Here is a 16,195-nt window from a genome sequence, read left to right on the forward strand (position 1 = left end):
TTTAAATTTTTTAAAATCCACTAAAGAAACCAAAACGTGTCAGGGATTCCCAAATGAAGCTTTGACATTATTATGGGATGGCTACAGGTTCGGTGGCCATTTTTTTGGCATATCCCTCCATTTGACAAAATTCATTTCAGGCCCTGGTTTTATCAAATTTTTTGTGGAACAGAAACAGTTAATAGTTAAGTCAAACTTTTAATGACTTGTAGACATCTTGTCCATTTACCGAATGCTGATCAATACAAGGACATTGATGAACACTCTGATTTGATGTTAGAGCTGCTTTTCTGGCAGGGCTGTTTTAGGAAAGATGTTTCTCCAGGAAGGTGAGAGTATGAGGCATGGAGGGAAAATCAGAGTATACCCTAGAATTTTATAGACTACACCACTGCTTACAGTTAAAAAAAGCTATAGAATAAGTATGACTGGAATTTGAGACAAGTCCTGTAGCAAAAATGTATACTAACGAGATGCACAGATTCACAAAATATTACTACTAAGTTAGAAAAGAAATAACAAAAGAAAATGCCAGATTGGAGAATGAAATTCGTAAAAGTGCTTTCTGTTTGCAGTTATTTCGGAAACAAAAAGCTGATTTACAAAGTAAATATTAATATTTGGACTTGGATATGGTTTGTTTAAGGTTATAAAAAATAAAACTAAGCAAGTGGTAATATACAGAGATATATAAAACTTGATATAATCAGTCATAAAAATCCCTAAAAAAATTTGGCAATGACTGATAGACATCACCCAACAGTGTTAATTTTGAAATAAAATTCACATTGTCAGATTCTCTTTTTATTGTGACACATGCTCTAGGAAAATACTTCATCATTACCTTATATAATATTTAACTTGAATAGAAACGTGAAACACAAAATGAACTTTGGTCCTCCCTGTTCACAATAATCCAAATATTTGTGCTTTGATTTAAACACTTCAGAATAAATTGACATTTTCCAGAGAAAAATGATTAACTTTAATAATAAAAACAGCATAATCAGATTAAGTCTCAGATCTCCATGTTCAGGTCAGAATCTTCTTCTTTATCTATTCTAAAAGCAGCGAGTGAGTCAATGGTTGTGGTAGAGGAGGACCAAGGCTTTGATGAGCGGATGGATTAAGCAACCAACTGCACTATTTAATTACCCTTTAAAAGTACCAAAACAAACACCCCCCACATTGCTATTTTGTAATTCATTGCCACTGTCTATTTAAAAAAAAAAGTATTTACCTGAATTGAACAGTTTTGGGATTAAAAAAAAAGAAGCAAACAAATAAGCCCTGAGTTGGATTTGAACCGGCAACCTCTTGATCGTTAGCGCGGGGGTTTAACCGCTAGGCTATCTATAAACCGGAAGTACGTCACATGGCTTTGTGTATACATTCCATGGATTACGCAACCATCTGCAATATTTGAATACCCTTTAAAAGTACAAAAATCAAAACAAACATCCCCCACATTGCTATTTTGTCATTTATTGCCCTTGTCTAGTTTTTAGAATGTTTTATTTACCTGTATTGAACAGTTTTGGGATTAAAAAAAAAAAAAGAAACAAACAAATAAGCCCTGAGTTGGATTCGAACCGGCAACCTCTTGATCGTTAGCGCGGTAGCTTAACCGCTAGGCTATCTAGAAACCGGAAGTATGTCACACGGCTCCGTCAATACAGTCCATGGATTAAGCAACCAACTATACTATTTGATTATCTTTTAAAAGTACAAAAATCAGAACAAACACCCCCCACATTGCTATTTTGCCATTTATTGCCCCTGTCTATTTAAGAATATAACATGTTTTATACGTATTAAATATGCATGTTATAAAAAGGTTTGTATCTTCTTTTTTCTGCTGTCTATTATGATCAATTGTGTTCAGGATTGTGAGTATCCAGCATCAGGAGAAGGTTAGTGGAAGTCCACTGCTGCTACTGTTGATTTGACCTCATGGATGAGGCATCAGGACAGAGACCTTTCACCAGTCCTCCTGATTGATTCTGTCTGGGAGTAAACTACGGCAGTGGGTGAAAGAGAGAAGAGTGAAGAAAGAGAGGAAGGAAGGAGTGACCCACCAGGTGGAAGAAGAAAAACAATCACTAGCTGCGTTTCCATTACACATTTACCTAAAATTTTATCTAAATTCTAGGAATTTAGAAAAATACAGTTTCAAAATGACACTGTTTCCATTAAATCATCATTTTGCAATAAAGCACAAACCAACTCACACGATAAGTCATTAAAAACACGACAATGAATGAGATCTTTTTTTATTATTATTATTTGGTTCGCAAAAAAAAGAGATTGCGGTGACGTCACAGCTGTCTGGAGAGCGTGTGCCGCGCAATCTATTGACAGTCTCAGGTGCACGTGAGAAACCTGTTCAGCGGTTTTTAAATGAATAACCTTTCTAACAAGTAAGCTGCTGGACCTTTTTTTGTTTGAAAACTCGACGAGATCCATTTAAGTTTCTGTCATCTAAGTTTACAGTAAAAATTCTTCATATTTTCAGGAGTAGTACTCACTGAAGTACTAAGGAGGTCTGTAAAGGAATGGTGAAGTACTAAATTAAAACTCAGGATTTAGTTTCACCCAGTCAGCCAAATGATGTGAAGATTTTTTGGTATTTCTGATGTTCTTTTCTAAAAAACTATACAGTAAAAATGTTTTATGTTTCCAGGAGAAAATTTATATTGAGGAGTAAGTAGTTCTGTGACGGATTTATAATGTAATACATTGATGATTGGGATTTATTCACAGCCAAAATTAACCAATTTTATTTCACTAATACGTGATATTTTGAGATTGATTAAAAAATGTAATGCACAGTTTTTTTCTAATAAATATCATAAGCATAAAAAGTAATGTGATTGCATTTATGAGGAGTAAAAATATCATGTTTTCTGAAGAGTCTCCATGATTTTCCAGCGAGCACGGACATGCTACCATAAGTCTTGTATGAAACTCGCAGAAAAAATCCAATGAGGGCTGACTTGACCACGGAAAAATGAACAGCGGCTCATTTGACCGCAGTGGATCCCCGCGCGGTGAGAGAGGGGCGGGCTACAGGTTTGCGGCTCGGAGCAGACAGCACCTCAAAAAACATTTTCTTCAACATCATATGTGTATTCATTCTAAGAGAGACATCCACAGACGGACCTGGTAGCTCCTCCTACATGCAGCACGGCGACAGAAACACATTTTTTGACAAGTCGTGTGCAGCAAATTCCCCGCGCGGGGCACGTGAATTTATAACGCAAATCGCGTACTAACAGTAATCTTAGGAACATCCCGGGGGCCGCAGATGGCCCGCGGGCCGCGAGTTTGAGACCCCTGCTTTAGAGGGCAAGAATGCAAACCATAATGATATGAGTTGGAGGCTTTTTTCTTTCTTTATCTTTTAGGAGCGTTTGTAAACTGTGCCTGCATTTATTTTTCTCTCAGCCTGGATAATAGCAAGTTCCTGCAACGGCGATGGATCGAAGGATCTGCTCCAACTCCTCCAAAAGTAAAAGTTAAATCAAATAACTCAGAAACATTTCCAGCTTCGCGCTGCACACGTTCAACGCGCGGTGGCTATGCTACAGGAAATTAGCCAACAAAGCTACACCCACTTTTATTTTGTTCAATTAAATGATAAAAAAATAAAAATAAAACAAGGCCAGACCGTCCAAATTTAAAGCCCTTAACATACGATCTTCCCGCTTTATGAAGGACCCACCGGCCGCCAGCAACCGTGAAGGCCGCGGCATCGGAAGGAATTCAGACACAGCTCAAGAGACCAAAACAAACGCTGACGTCACGTCAGTGTCAGGATTTGATTGGCTGGATATCAATGTGCTCCTGGATCGACCGCTTGCTCTGGTGACACTGTTTGGGTGAAGTTTTTCACTCCGATTTTTTTTATGTTGAATTTCTGACCCATCGAAATTTTAAGTCTCAAAATTAAAAATACCAATTTTTTTAAGATAGAAAATATTTTTGGGAGGATAAAATTTTGCTGTTTAAAAAGCAAGGGTTAAAAAAATTCAGAATAAAAATTTAGAGGTGAAAAAAACTTCAGAGTCTGATGGAACTAAAAAACTTCCATACCTGTTCATCACCCCCAGGAGACAAAAAAAGAAAGAAAGAGCCATTTTGAAAAAGGGACTTTTTTTTATAATTTTGTCAAGCGCAGCGCTGACAAGGGTGGCAGAGGGCAGAATGGGGGAGTGAAGGGCGTGTAGCTGCTGCTCAGCCAGTGAGGGCGGGTCAAAGGTGGGCAGCGAGGACAGGTAGTGTCTGCAGGTTATTTAACACAGCTTTAATACAAAAAATGCAGTTCAAAATTAGGACTAAAATGTGTTAAATTTCGAATAAAGTATATAGAATAAAGCGATTTATTTAATAAAACTACACAGCATGATTTTATTTTTAATCTACAGTAAAATAATTGTGAGAACAGAACTGCATCAACAAGACGCTGTAGTGCTCATGTCTGACACCAGAGGGCGCTGTCGCTCTAATCAGACCTCCAGAGTCGCAACCTGCCACTCCTTTTCTTTCAGCTTCAGCATCCATCTCAGACATGGATGAAGCCACGTGTTCCACTCCCACATCGCCGATCACCGTCCACACTGATGCTTCCTTCATTTTTTCACACTATTCCATCCTGACTGAAAGGGTCAAAGGAAACGGACGCTGAATTAAGTGTGCGGTGGGTCCGGATGGCCAAACGGGACACCTGTGCAAGAGTGGTTGCTGATGTAAAGATGGCTCCTCTCAGCATTTTCTTGCTCTTATCAACATAGCTACACACAAAATGAGCGGTGGGTGTGGTTTGTGTGGGGGGGATGGGTGGAGCTGCTGATCCGGGAGTGGATGAGAATGCAGAAGATGCTGCCTCCTTTTATAAATTCCATCATTTTGCATGTTATTTCACATAGAAAACTCAATCTTCAACACATTTCTGTCACGGATGGTGAAACAAATCTTTCATCTGCACTGCAAAGGGGTGATGTTTTTGCTCACATGCTGCTGTAGCCGACCTTAAATTTCACAGAAAGCCTGTACATTACATTCTTTCCCACCATTTTCCCACTTACTCAGCAGAAAGGCCGTAAAGGCATTTCCTGTTGCTGCGCCCCGCGCCCGCCGATGGTTAAGAGTGTGTGCTTTCTTTACGTTACCGCCGACTCTCACCAGACCAGACGAGAAGCTCTCCTCTCTGGAGGTCCTTCCTGTAATAAGTTTTTTTCTGCTTCGTTGACGGTTCTGCTCCACCTTCTGCCAACATTTGGAAGCTCTAGTCTCTCCCCAAACAGAAGGACGCACAGAGAGAGAGAGTCAGGATGAGGTCATTGCCCTGAGAGCCAGTATTCTTCTCAGCACCCTGAAGGGAAAAACCCTGTGACCCCCTCTGCCTTTCAGTAAGCACAAAAGAGTCCCTCGGAGGGAGGAGGCGGCTCTGGAATGTGTTACCAGGGTTTCCTACGTCTCCCCCCAATCTGCCCCCAAAATTTAGATTCATTTCAAGTGTGTGAATTCCTGGATTTACATGCTTTAATGTGTTTGGAGGCTGAATTATTTTGCGTCAAATGTGAAAAAAGTGAGGGTCTAAGTGGGGACGCCTCGTTGAACTTTGTGGGGGAAGTTTGGAAAAAAAGTCTCTAAAGGACTCTTGAGATGCCTGGAGATTTTTCCATGACAAACCATCGCTTTTCCCAATGTTGCGCAGTGGGAACTGGCCACTTTGTTTGTATGAAACAGTGTCTGGGAGGAATGTGAGGTTTAGCCCGGGAGGGGACGGCATGATAACTCCCACTCCATTCAGATTTATGGTGAAGACAGAGGGCCTCCTCTGAATGCATATCAGGGGACTTGTGGAGCGCCGCCCCTGTGTTTCCAGCCAGCCAAAGAAAATGTTTAGCCGAACAACCCCTGGCCTTTCTTTACATCCTGCTCTGTCTTTCTCCTCTGTGAGTTTCTCTCAGCTGCTCTCTGCTAAAGCTTTCAAAGCACCGTGTCCATCCAGGCGCTTTGTGGAATCAGGACTTTTTGTGGAATGAGACCCGTTTCAAAGGTTGTTCAGAGCAACGGATCACCATGATAAAACATTCGTCCGCTCATTTTGGACATTTTTTAGCATTTTAAAGTTGTCTTTAGAAAGCCTTTTTTTCAGCTCCATTAGATAGAAAAAAAGCTACCCAACAAAAAAATCACCTCATCAGCAAAACTGCAGCAATTAACCTCTTTAAGAAAATAAAAGCCCTAAAAATATGACATGTCCCATTCTCTGTAACTGAACACCTCAAATGAAAAAGTGCTGCAAAAGTCAAAATACAAAAAAAAGGGAGTTGACAAGTTGCCAAACTCTTCAATAATGCCAAAGAAACAAACAAAAAAAGCATCAAAATATGTTATAAAACCTTAGATCCACGTCTATTTGTCACACTGGAAGTACAATTTTTTAAAGTGTCATCTTTCAATAGTGAAGAAAAACTGGAATTCAGCAACATGTACAAGTTGAAAGAATCCCGGACAAACCCCCAACAAAGTCAGGACACAGTGATTTCATTGACAGTGTATATATTACGGGACATACCTCCAGCCATTGTGAAATCAGGCCAGAGCCTTCGCCGTCACTTCCTGGTACGTCTACCGCCATATTGCAAACAACTCCAACCCGTCGAGAGTGATTAGTCCGAGTCGGTCTGAGTCACATTTTTAGAGGAAGTACTGTCGCCAATCATGAGTGAGGTTGTTCCTGCTTGTTCAAAGGTAACACCCCTCCAACTGAAAGCGGAACAGGAGAAGCTGTCAATCAAATGTCCGAGGCATCTGATTGGTCAGTTTATAACTTGAATAACTTGCGATAAAGAAAAACTATCTTAAAAAAAAATTAGGATTAGAAAAAAAAAAACACGCTAAGAAGAATGTATCAGAGCAAGAATGGTTATTCTGACAGATAAAATGACTGAATAATAACTGTCTATTTCTCAATGGAAGTCTATGGGACTTTAGCCTTTTTGCAACCAGTGGCTACTTCCTGTTTGGAACACGAGACGGGAGGGGTTGAGCTGTCCATCTTTATATGATCTATGAGTGAAATACGATAGAACACAAATTTTAACAAGTTTTATTTATTCAAAATTTTACATTTAACATTACTGATGACTGTTATTACAAGTATAGCATGTGATTTCTGGATTTCCCACTAAGCACAAAGATCATAATGGCTTCCATGGACCACGGACATCTGCAGACTCTTGGTTTGATACAGTTTTAGAGTAATAAACTTTATTTCATAATATTACTCCAATTTAGAGATGTAAAATTTTGTTTCCCTTTTTAGTCCAAACTTTTGTAAAATCATTACTGATTATATAAAATATCAATTCAAGAAAAAAATGAGATAATAGAAGTTTGTAAAGAACTTGATTTCTCTGGCCATAGCCTTTCATTTAAATAGCTTTAATTATTCTTTACCTTGTTTGGCAGGGCTTGATCCCTGTGGGGGTAAAATGTTATCAAAGTTTTCATAATTGTTCAGAACTCCTCTCTTCCCCACAGCTTTGCCTGCTCTGATTTTATCCTTCATTTCAGCTCTGATTGTTCTGTTCCCCTCCACAGCTGCCTCTTCTCATTCCTGTCCCAGTCACTCATTTCTTCATTCATTTCTTCTCTTCTGGGACACCCGTGGCCCCAGTCGTTTTCTTCTGGCTGTCTGTACCCCTCCCTCCATCCCTGGAGGCAGCACACATCCCCTCTCCTCATTTGATGTTTTATAATTGAAGGTGTGATTGTTGTGATGATGAAGGACAGACCTGCTTTTGATGCAAATTAGACCTTCAAGTCTGTACGATGGTCTCTATTAGTCTATGGGGCAAAACAATAAAGACACAAACTGTTTCTAAATGTATTCGAGTTTAAAATAAATCATTCTTTGATAGTCGGGCATCTCTGTGATTGTAAATAAGTTGCACAGTTGAAAGATAAAGTCTGATTTTAGGATGGATGCCTTTCTTTAATCACTAGTAATCTAAGTTTTGCCCAACTATCAAACACTCAATATGGCGTTATACCTGTCACACCCCTGAACCTAAGTTTTGTAACTAATTCATTTTGTCATCAAAATTGGAAGCCAATCTGGAAGCACCAACTCTTGCAGTTCCTCTTACGACCACTAGAGGTTGGTTTCCAGAAACAGTAATTTCTCCTTAAAATGTTCAACTTTATGCAACAGATAAGCTTTTGTACAGCCTGCTACAGAACCCTCTTGCCCAATTGTCTTTTTTTTTGGGTTACGTTGCTATGTTGGAAGGATTAGATTAATATTGCTGGGCCACTTCAGGCATGATTTTTGCCGTTCAAGTGACTTTAGAGATTTCAAGCCTCTGTTTGCAGCAACAGTGCAGCAGGATGGTCCCACCAGAGTAGGGATGTCTCTAAAGGGGATTGTTTGATCATTAAAGGTCTTTTCTGAAACACAAATCATGGGTCTGACTTGACCAGTATGACAAACACATTAAGGAGAGACTGTAGCCAGAACAAGTGCTATTAAAGACCAGCTGAAACAAGCAAATAAAATGGTGAGACAGGAATTTTGTCAAATAACATTACCCTACTTTGGAGCTCATGTGAACCTGCAGAATGAGTATCATCTTTTCCTGTAGTCCTCAACCTTTTTCAGGCCTTGAACCAGTTTGATGCCAGACAATATTTTCTCAGACCGGCCTGTATAAGACGGTTATTTTTTAAAAATATTTTAGCTTCCAGTTTCCCTTAACCTTTAAGGGTAAAGTTTATCCTCATCCTCTGTAGAAAAAGAAATCTGCAGCTGCTTTAAAACTTACACGTATATTAGTTTTTGTGCAGGTACCATTTAAGGTGATATAGATTTTCTTCTAACCCATAACTGTCAGTGCTAAAGCTAAAAAAAAAAATAAATTGTAAATTTCCGTCTTGTCTGACTTTTAAGGTCCAATAGATAAATACTAAAAGAAAGCATTCAATAAAAACTGGTATTTTAAATATGAATCTACAATTTTAGCAACTTTATTGGCAGCATCCTTGTAACAGTAGACAGCTGGTTGCTAAATATTATTTATTATTATTATTATAGTCTGTGTGAAGAACTGTCACAATAAATCCATATTTAGAGGATAGAAGACTCCTGCTTTTTGTTGGTTGTCTTTTATTTTGAAGACTAAAATTCTTTTGTTCCCTAACGAAATCTTTTCTGCCAAAATAAACTTTCAAAATGTGTTTGTTTTTTGTTCAATTTCAATTTAGCTGTTGGCGCAGCTACTTTATGAAAGTATTGGATGGATTTCAACATGTGACCGAGCGTCTTAATTGAGTCAGATGCTATGGGGAGAATCCGGCAGTTTTCCAAAATAAAACTTACTTCAAAATCATACTAGGAATAAAATAAACAAAATGTAGGTCATGTTTTTTTTTTTATCTCTTTGGCATGTTACCAACTATCCTATGGACCAGTACTGGTCTATGGGCCTGGGGTTAGGGACCACTGATTTATTCTTTGCAGCCCCTGCATCTGAATACTCCAAAAATTCTTTAAATGAAGCAAAAAACACGATTTATTTAATTATTTATTTTTACAGAAATTAACTTTTTACTAGATTTTACATATTTGGTATTAATAAAAGATTTACATTTTCTTACAACACTGAATGACAGTTTCTGTAGATGTAATAAATTACCTAAAAAGTACTTGAGGAGGGATTCTCCCCATCTTGCAAGGCTAGGTGGGCTCCATGTGGTTTAAAAGAGGGCAGAAAATGTGGGTCCCAAATGGGTTTGTCCACAGTTTCCGTGGTGGCCCCACCTGTGTTTGCCCACATTAGCTTAAGTGGGCACTCAGTGTGTTGGCTTGCTACACTAGTCAGCTGCCCAGTGGACAACAGAGCTCGCTAGATTGCTACAGCAGAGCTCACTATCTTGATACAGTGGAGCCCCAGGTCAATACACCAGAGCTCACTATCTTGCTACAGTGGAGCTTGCTAGCTGGATACTGCGGAGCTCGCTATGGCGGAGCTTGCTAGCTCGCTACAGAGCTTGCTAGATCGCTACAGCAGAGCTCGTTAGCTTGATACAGCGGAGCTCACTAGCTCTATACAGTGAAGCTGGCTACTGCAGATCTCGCTAGCTTGTCATAGCGGAGCTTGCAACAGCAGAGCTTGCTAGTTTGGTTCAGAGAAGCTTGCTGGCATGCTATGCTGTTCACCAGGAGACTGGTTTAGCAATCAACACACTGAGTGCCCACCTAAGTTAATGTGGGAGAAAATGTGGGAAACCCAATTGGGGTCCACATTTTCTGCCCACTCTTAAACCTCGTGGGACCACTTAGCCTTGCTGGCTGGGTGGGGATTGGAGGCTTAGCCAGCTGGATTAAGTTGCATGAACTCCATCCTGATGTAGAGTAATAGACAAACAGCTACTTAAAACAGGTAAATAAAATGTGATCAAAGCTAATCCACAGATTTTTGAGAAAAGTAATTTTACAAAAACAAACAAACAAAAAAAACTACAATTCAAGTGCAGTAAATCTGACATTGTCCTACAGAAAATATCTATTACAAGAGGTCCGATCAAAGAATAGGCTGAAACAAATGTGGAAAAATTAGGAAAAAGACAAACTTTGAAGTCCATATTTTTTTAAGGAGCAACAAGACAAGACGGACTAATCCTAATCCGTGTCTGTAGCCATAACCACTGTGCTGAAAGTCGTTTCTAGGTCTGGGCTTTGCTATGAAAAAAAAAAAAAAGTGACTGGACTGTCTGCTTCCAGGCTACTGCCACTGACCCGCCAAACCTGCTGATCCTGGTGCTGCGGCTGGCACTCCCCAGAAAACTCTCCTCCTTCACTGTCCCAATCCAGGGGATCTGAGCGCCATCTGCCCCTCAACAAGATTATGTGGTGCACTGGGCCAAGAAATCCTCCAGCAGGGCAGATTAAATATGAAATATAGGGCAGGAATGGTTGTTGCCTCTGCGTGTCTAGATTTTTGTTGGCCCGTGTCTCCTTTACATGATTGTGCCTCAGAAAAACGACCAGCTAGAATTCCATCACTCAGAAAATCTGTTTATGACTCTTCAGTTGTTGTTTCATCTGAGTACTCATGTATTTGCTCTTTTTTTAACGAGTTTGTTTCATTTACACAAAAAAGGAAGCTGTAAAAGAAAAAAAAGGGAAAGACGCGATCACTTGCTGGTTGCTATGGAAACCTCGTCTCTTGTTTCGTCGCCTCAAGTCAATGGAGTTCCAAGTTTGCTTAACAGCAGGAACAAATTAACACTACAAGGTGTTTTTGCATACTGGAAAACCTTAAAAAAAGTTTCGTCTTTACTAAGAAAAATGATGAAGATCGGCCTAGATCGCGAGTTTGGTGTCTGTCCGTCTTGTTTGTGAATTGGAAGTTCTCATGCAGAACTTCTGCAGTCGGGACTTCTTCTCATGCTTGTGGTGAAGGCCTTGGCTGTGCGTGAGGGCATGTGATTTTTGGCTCTGCCTGGCCAGTGAGCATGTCTCTTTTGCTTTGATTTGCAGAGGCCAATTTATTGCACCACAAAACTGCACCTATCGTGCAAGATTTGTATTCCACTACTTTTGCAAGTTTCTTTATTCCCGTTGGTGTTTTCCTTTTTTTTTTCCCACACTGCTTCACATACTTTTCTCCTCTTTCTGCAGCTCACATTGTTCCAGTCCATTCTCTCCTCTCCCCACCACCCCTCCAGCCTGGGCTCATCGGGCCTGAATGCCAAGCTGTTTTCACTGAGTGCCCATTTGTAGATTACTCACTTAGAAATCATGTGGCACAATAGAATTAGCAGGGGTTACAGAGACTCTACTTGCTGCCGAGGCATCTGGAGAATGCGCTTTTTAACCGACCAATTGCAGCTAAAACATCTGCGATGCCGGCACACAAAGAGACACTTCTCTGCTGCTCTCATTGCTCCTGAGCTGCTGAGACAAATACTGGCTTTCTCTTCAGATGCAAACCATGCACTACAAATCTCTGTATCCGGCGTACGCTCCCATATTTGTTAATGGAGAGTTATTGATGTGTTTTTTAGCATTTTATCTGCTCTATTTAGTTGTAATTTTATCAGTTTAATTTGCTCTTAATCGTTTTATGTTTATTTACACAGGGGTTTTAACTTACTTTAATCTTATAGTAGTGTATTTCTTTATGTACCTTCAGCTGGAAGAGAATTGGTGTGAAATGTCAAGGGGGAGGAAATCTAACAAATCTTGCTTTAAGTGTTCTCATTCACAGCTCAATTCCAAAATATGGAAGACATGGTGACATAGAGTTCTGCACAAAGCAAAATGATTAATTTCTCTTCCATGATTGACTGTCAAACGGTTGGCACTTCTGGGAATTAGAAAAGACGGCATATAAGTCACTACCAAATTTGAGTCCCTGATTGGTCATAATTCTACTGGTTTAACTTTTAACGTCCATTTAATGGTTGTATGCTTTGTACATGAAGTTTAAAAATGGACTAAAAACTTAAGTAGCAACAGAACGTGAGAGTTATGAATCCTTTCTGTGTGGAGTTTGAATGTTCTCACCATGCACAAGGCAAAAACTCAAAAACTGAACCTTAACCCTTGTGCTATCTTTTAGGGTCCAGATGACCCCACCCTCACACTGAAGTGTTATCCTTCCTGTGAAAGTGGACAAAGGTGGACAGGATTTCATGTCTGCCAGGGACACCAGTAAAGATAGAAAAAAAAAAAATCTTGGAAAAATAAAGTTCAACACACTTTCTAGTAGGTTCCAGATGACCCCAATCCCAATGTTGACATACCTAGGATGGCACAAGTTAAACGACCCTTGTTTCAAGAAAAACAGACTTGTTTTTTTGCCCTGCAAAAAATATTACAAACATTTTTCAATAAGAAAATAATCTTACTGACAACATTTCTTTTTCTTAAAATAAGAATTCTCTGTAAGCACCATAGACATATATTGTTTCACTGGACAAAACAAGGTGTTGACAACACCCACAGAGGATGCAATTTCTAAGTCAAAATCTTTGGGATTTTGACCTTCTTGCAGGTACTTCCTTTTTGGAACACGAGAGGGCAGGGGTCGGTATGTCCAGTGATTTTACAGTCAATGATGAGCACATTTTTTTCTCACCCCACTGGCAGATTTTTAAAATTTGAAGAATTTTGACCTGTTTCTAAGGGCCAGTTTTTGCAGTACATGCGTGGGCACTCGTTTTTTTTTATACCAGAGTTCAAAAACATGCTTCATAGGTTAATTGGTTTCTCTAAATCACCTCTGGGGTGCATGTGAGAGTGGAAGCACGTAAGAGTTTGTGTCCTGTTCAGGGTGTACCCTGCATTTGCCCCACAGTAGGTAGGAGGGAGGGATGTTGTTTTTTGTTCAGTTTTAGTGTAATTTTCACTGGTTTGTTTTTATGAAAAATATGTTTCCAAAGTTACTTTATTAGTTTTTCTTGTAATCTCATTGTAATATTGTATTGCTTTGCTGGTAGAGTTTATGAAATGATCTGCATCAAAATCATTACTCCCTGTAAAGTGGTGTTTCATATAAAGTGAAGCAAAAGTGAAAGTATTTTGGTTAAATTAACAGAACTCACATAAACCAAACACAGAACCTCATAACTTCCTATGACTACAGAAGATTTGGTGAAGTTTAGTCTGCACCAAAGTGGAGCACTGACATTTATGCTTCTCCAGTAATGGTGGAGACGAATAGAGAAAGTTGTGTGTGTGTGTGTCTGACTGTGTGTGATAGGAGTCTGGGGGCATCTCAGCAAAGTCCTCAGACTTTTTATTACCTCGTCACTGCGCTTTTCAGGATGACCAAATTTATATTCATAGCGCTGTTATTGAAAGAAATATCAAGTCCTTTAAAGGTTAATGAAATAGCTCTCCCTCTAACACCGGCGGCACACGGCTCCTGCAGGCTGCCTTGGCAACTCACCCTCTGTTGATTTATGCTGCAGATAATTAGGAGCAAAGACGGCGTTGCCCAAAGATGTAAACACAAACAGGCTCTGGCACAAACACATTACCCAGAGGTTTTTTTTTTCCTTTTTTACATTCCCCAGTTTGACTGTTTGGATCCTCATCCTTCACTTTCTTGCAGACTTGGCTCTCACTCCAGACACTCTCACAACACACATCTGTTGTTTGCTGACGTGCCCGATCACCTCTATTAGTATGCCTCGCGGTAAGAGGCGGAGCCAAGAATCAGTTATTTTTTTTTTTCCTCTCCGTCACCCGGCTGTCTGAAGCGAACAAATTATGATTGGAGGCTGCCGTCACCTGGAAGCCCTTTCCAGAGCGTGAAACTAATCCAGCCAAATGGGTTTCATCAGTTGGAATGGAAAGGTAATGATATCTCTGACACTTGGGGCCTCCAAATGCCTCCTTCACTATTCTTTTCTTCCATCTCTCCTGCTGCTGTGATCTAAGAGGTTTCAGATTACTGCTGAACATGAACGGGGTCTTTTTTTTTTTGAATAAGTGGTTGCACCATCTTTCCTTCACACTTAACCATTTCATACACTCACTCAGTCAACTGGATCTGAATCAAGGGGAGCAGAGGTGTCATCTCTCTACCTGACAACCCCTGTCCTCCGCACTCACTCCCCAAAGGCCTGATTGTGGCCCAACAGTGTGAACGCTCAGACAGACACACTCACGAGTGACATCATCAGATGGATGACGGGGCCGCTTCAAGGCCGAGGGCTCCTCTTCCATCAGGGCGCTTTATCTTAAATGTGGACACTCCCCTGTTGAAGCCTCATGCACACGCTCACTTGAAGACCCCCCCCCACACACACACCCCCACACCCCTTCTTTCTGCTTCAGCTCCACTGAAATGTGCAGAACTCAAACTCCGCCGCCTTGACTGTAATAATGATGAATGATGGCGTGAAATGTGACCTTTCTTTTTGCATTTTTCTGTCACTCTCCCAGCCCGCCCCCTCCTGAGTTTCGGGTTCAGTTTCACACGCTTGACCTAAAACAGATTTACTGTGAACTGCAGTGAGAAGAAAAAAAGTGTTTCTTTTAGTCCGACTGTTTTATTTGTTTCTGAAAACTATAAATCGGTTCTGATTGGGATGATTTTCTCTCTCAACAGTTTTTCCCACAGTCTTGAAGTAAGCTTTGCATATTAAAGTCCAATCATTTGTTTCTTAATAGTTCTGATCTGATATTTATAAAAGTAATATAGCTTTTATAGGGTTAAAAAAAGTTGTAAATCAAACAAAACATGGCACAATAATGCAGTTTTAACTGAAATAAACAAAATAATACAGGGCAATACTAATGAAAATGTAACAATTAGAAAATGCATGTTTCTCAAAACAAGTTAAAACATTAAATCAAAGTTTTTTTTTCCTTGCTATGATTTAAAAAAATGCCAATGGAATTACATTTTACAATAAATAGCGATGTTCTGCTCTTTTAAAACTAAACTGAATTTCCAAATCAGCTATAAACACTCATATTTAGGACTATTGATCTGGTAATTGGGAATATATTGTCTTAAAATAAGTGTGTATTGTTAAAAAAGCAGTATTTTATTCTTCAATTAGCTTTTTACCCCCAAAATACTCTATTGTAAGTGCTATAATAGTCTGGACCAATTAAAATAAAGCCAGAATCATACATTTTGCAATGAAGTTGTCAAATCTATGTAAATTATGAGTAAAAAAAGACAAAATAAGATGTTTTCAAAATCAAATGACTCATTCAAGATCTATTGTCCTAAAACAAGTCCCTCTATCTTATTGAAAAGTGTCTTGTAAGGTTGTTTTGTCCTGTATCAAGTGCAAAAAGATATTTAAAACAGAAACTAAGCACAAATTCTTTGAGAGATTTAGCATTTTTGCAGTGTGTTAAATAGAAATGTGATAATAAATAGGGATAATGACAAAATCTGCCTCTCCTGACAGAGTCAGTAGTTAAAGTTACTGTTGTGAGTAGGAGTGGCGTCCTGTGCTCAGCTTTCACTCAATCATTCAATCTGTCATCCTAGCTTCCTAAAATCAGATGATCAATTTAGGATGTTCTTTTACTTTTATTGGGGTCAATAATTTGTTTTATAGATGCACATAGGCCCGGGGTGTGCAATCTAACGCTGAAAGAGCCATTTGGTCCAGGTTCTTATGGACCGAAACTCAGCGAGAGCTGCAG

The sequence above is a fragment of the Oryzias melastigma genome, linkage group LG3 (genome assembly GCF_002922805.2).
Source record: "Oryzias melastigma strain HK-1 linkage group LG3, ASM292280v2, whole genome shotgun sequence".
Classification (NCBI taxonomy): Eukaryota; Metazoa; Chordata; class Actinopteri; order Beloniformes; family Adrianichthyidae; genus Oryzias; species Oryzias melastigma.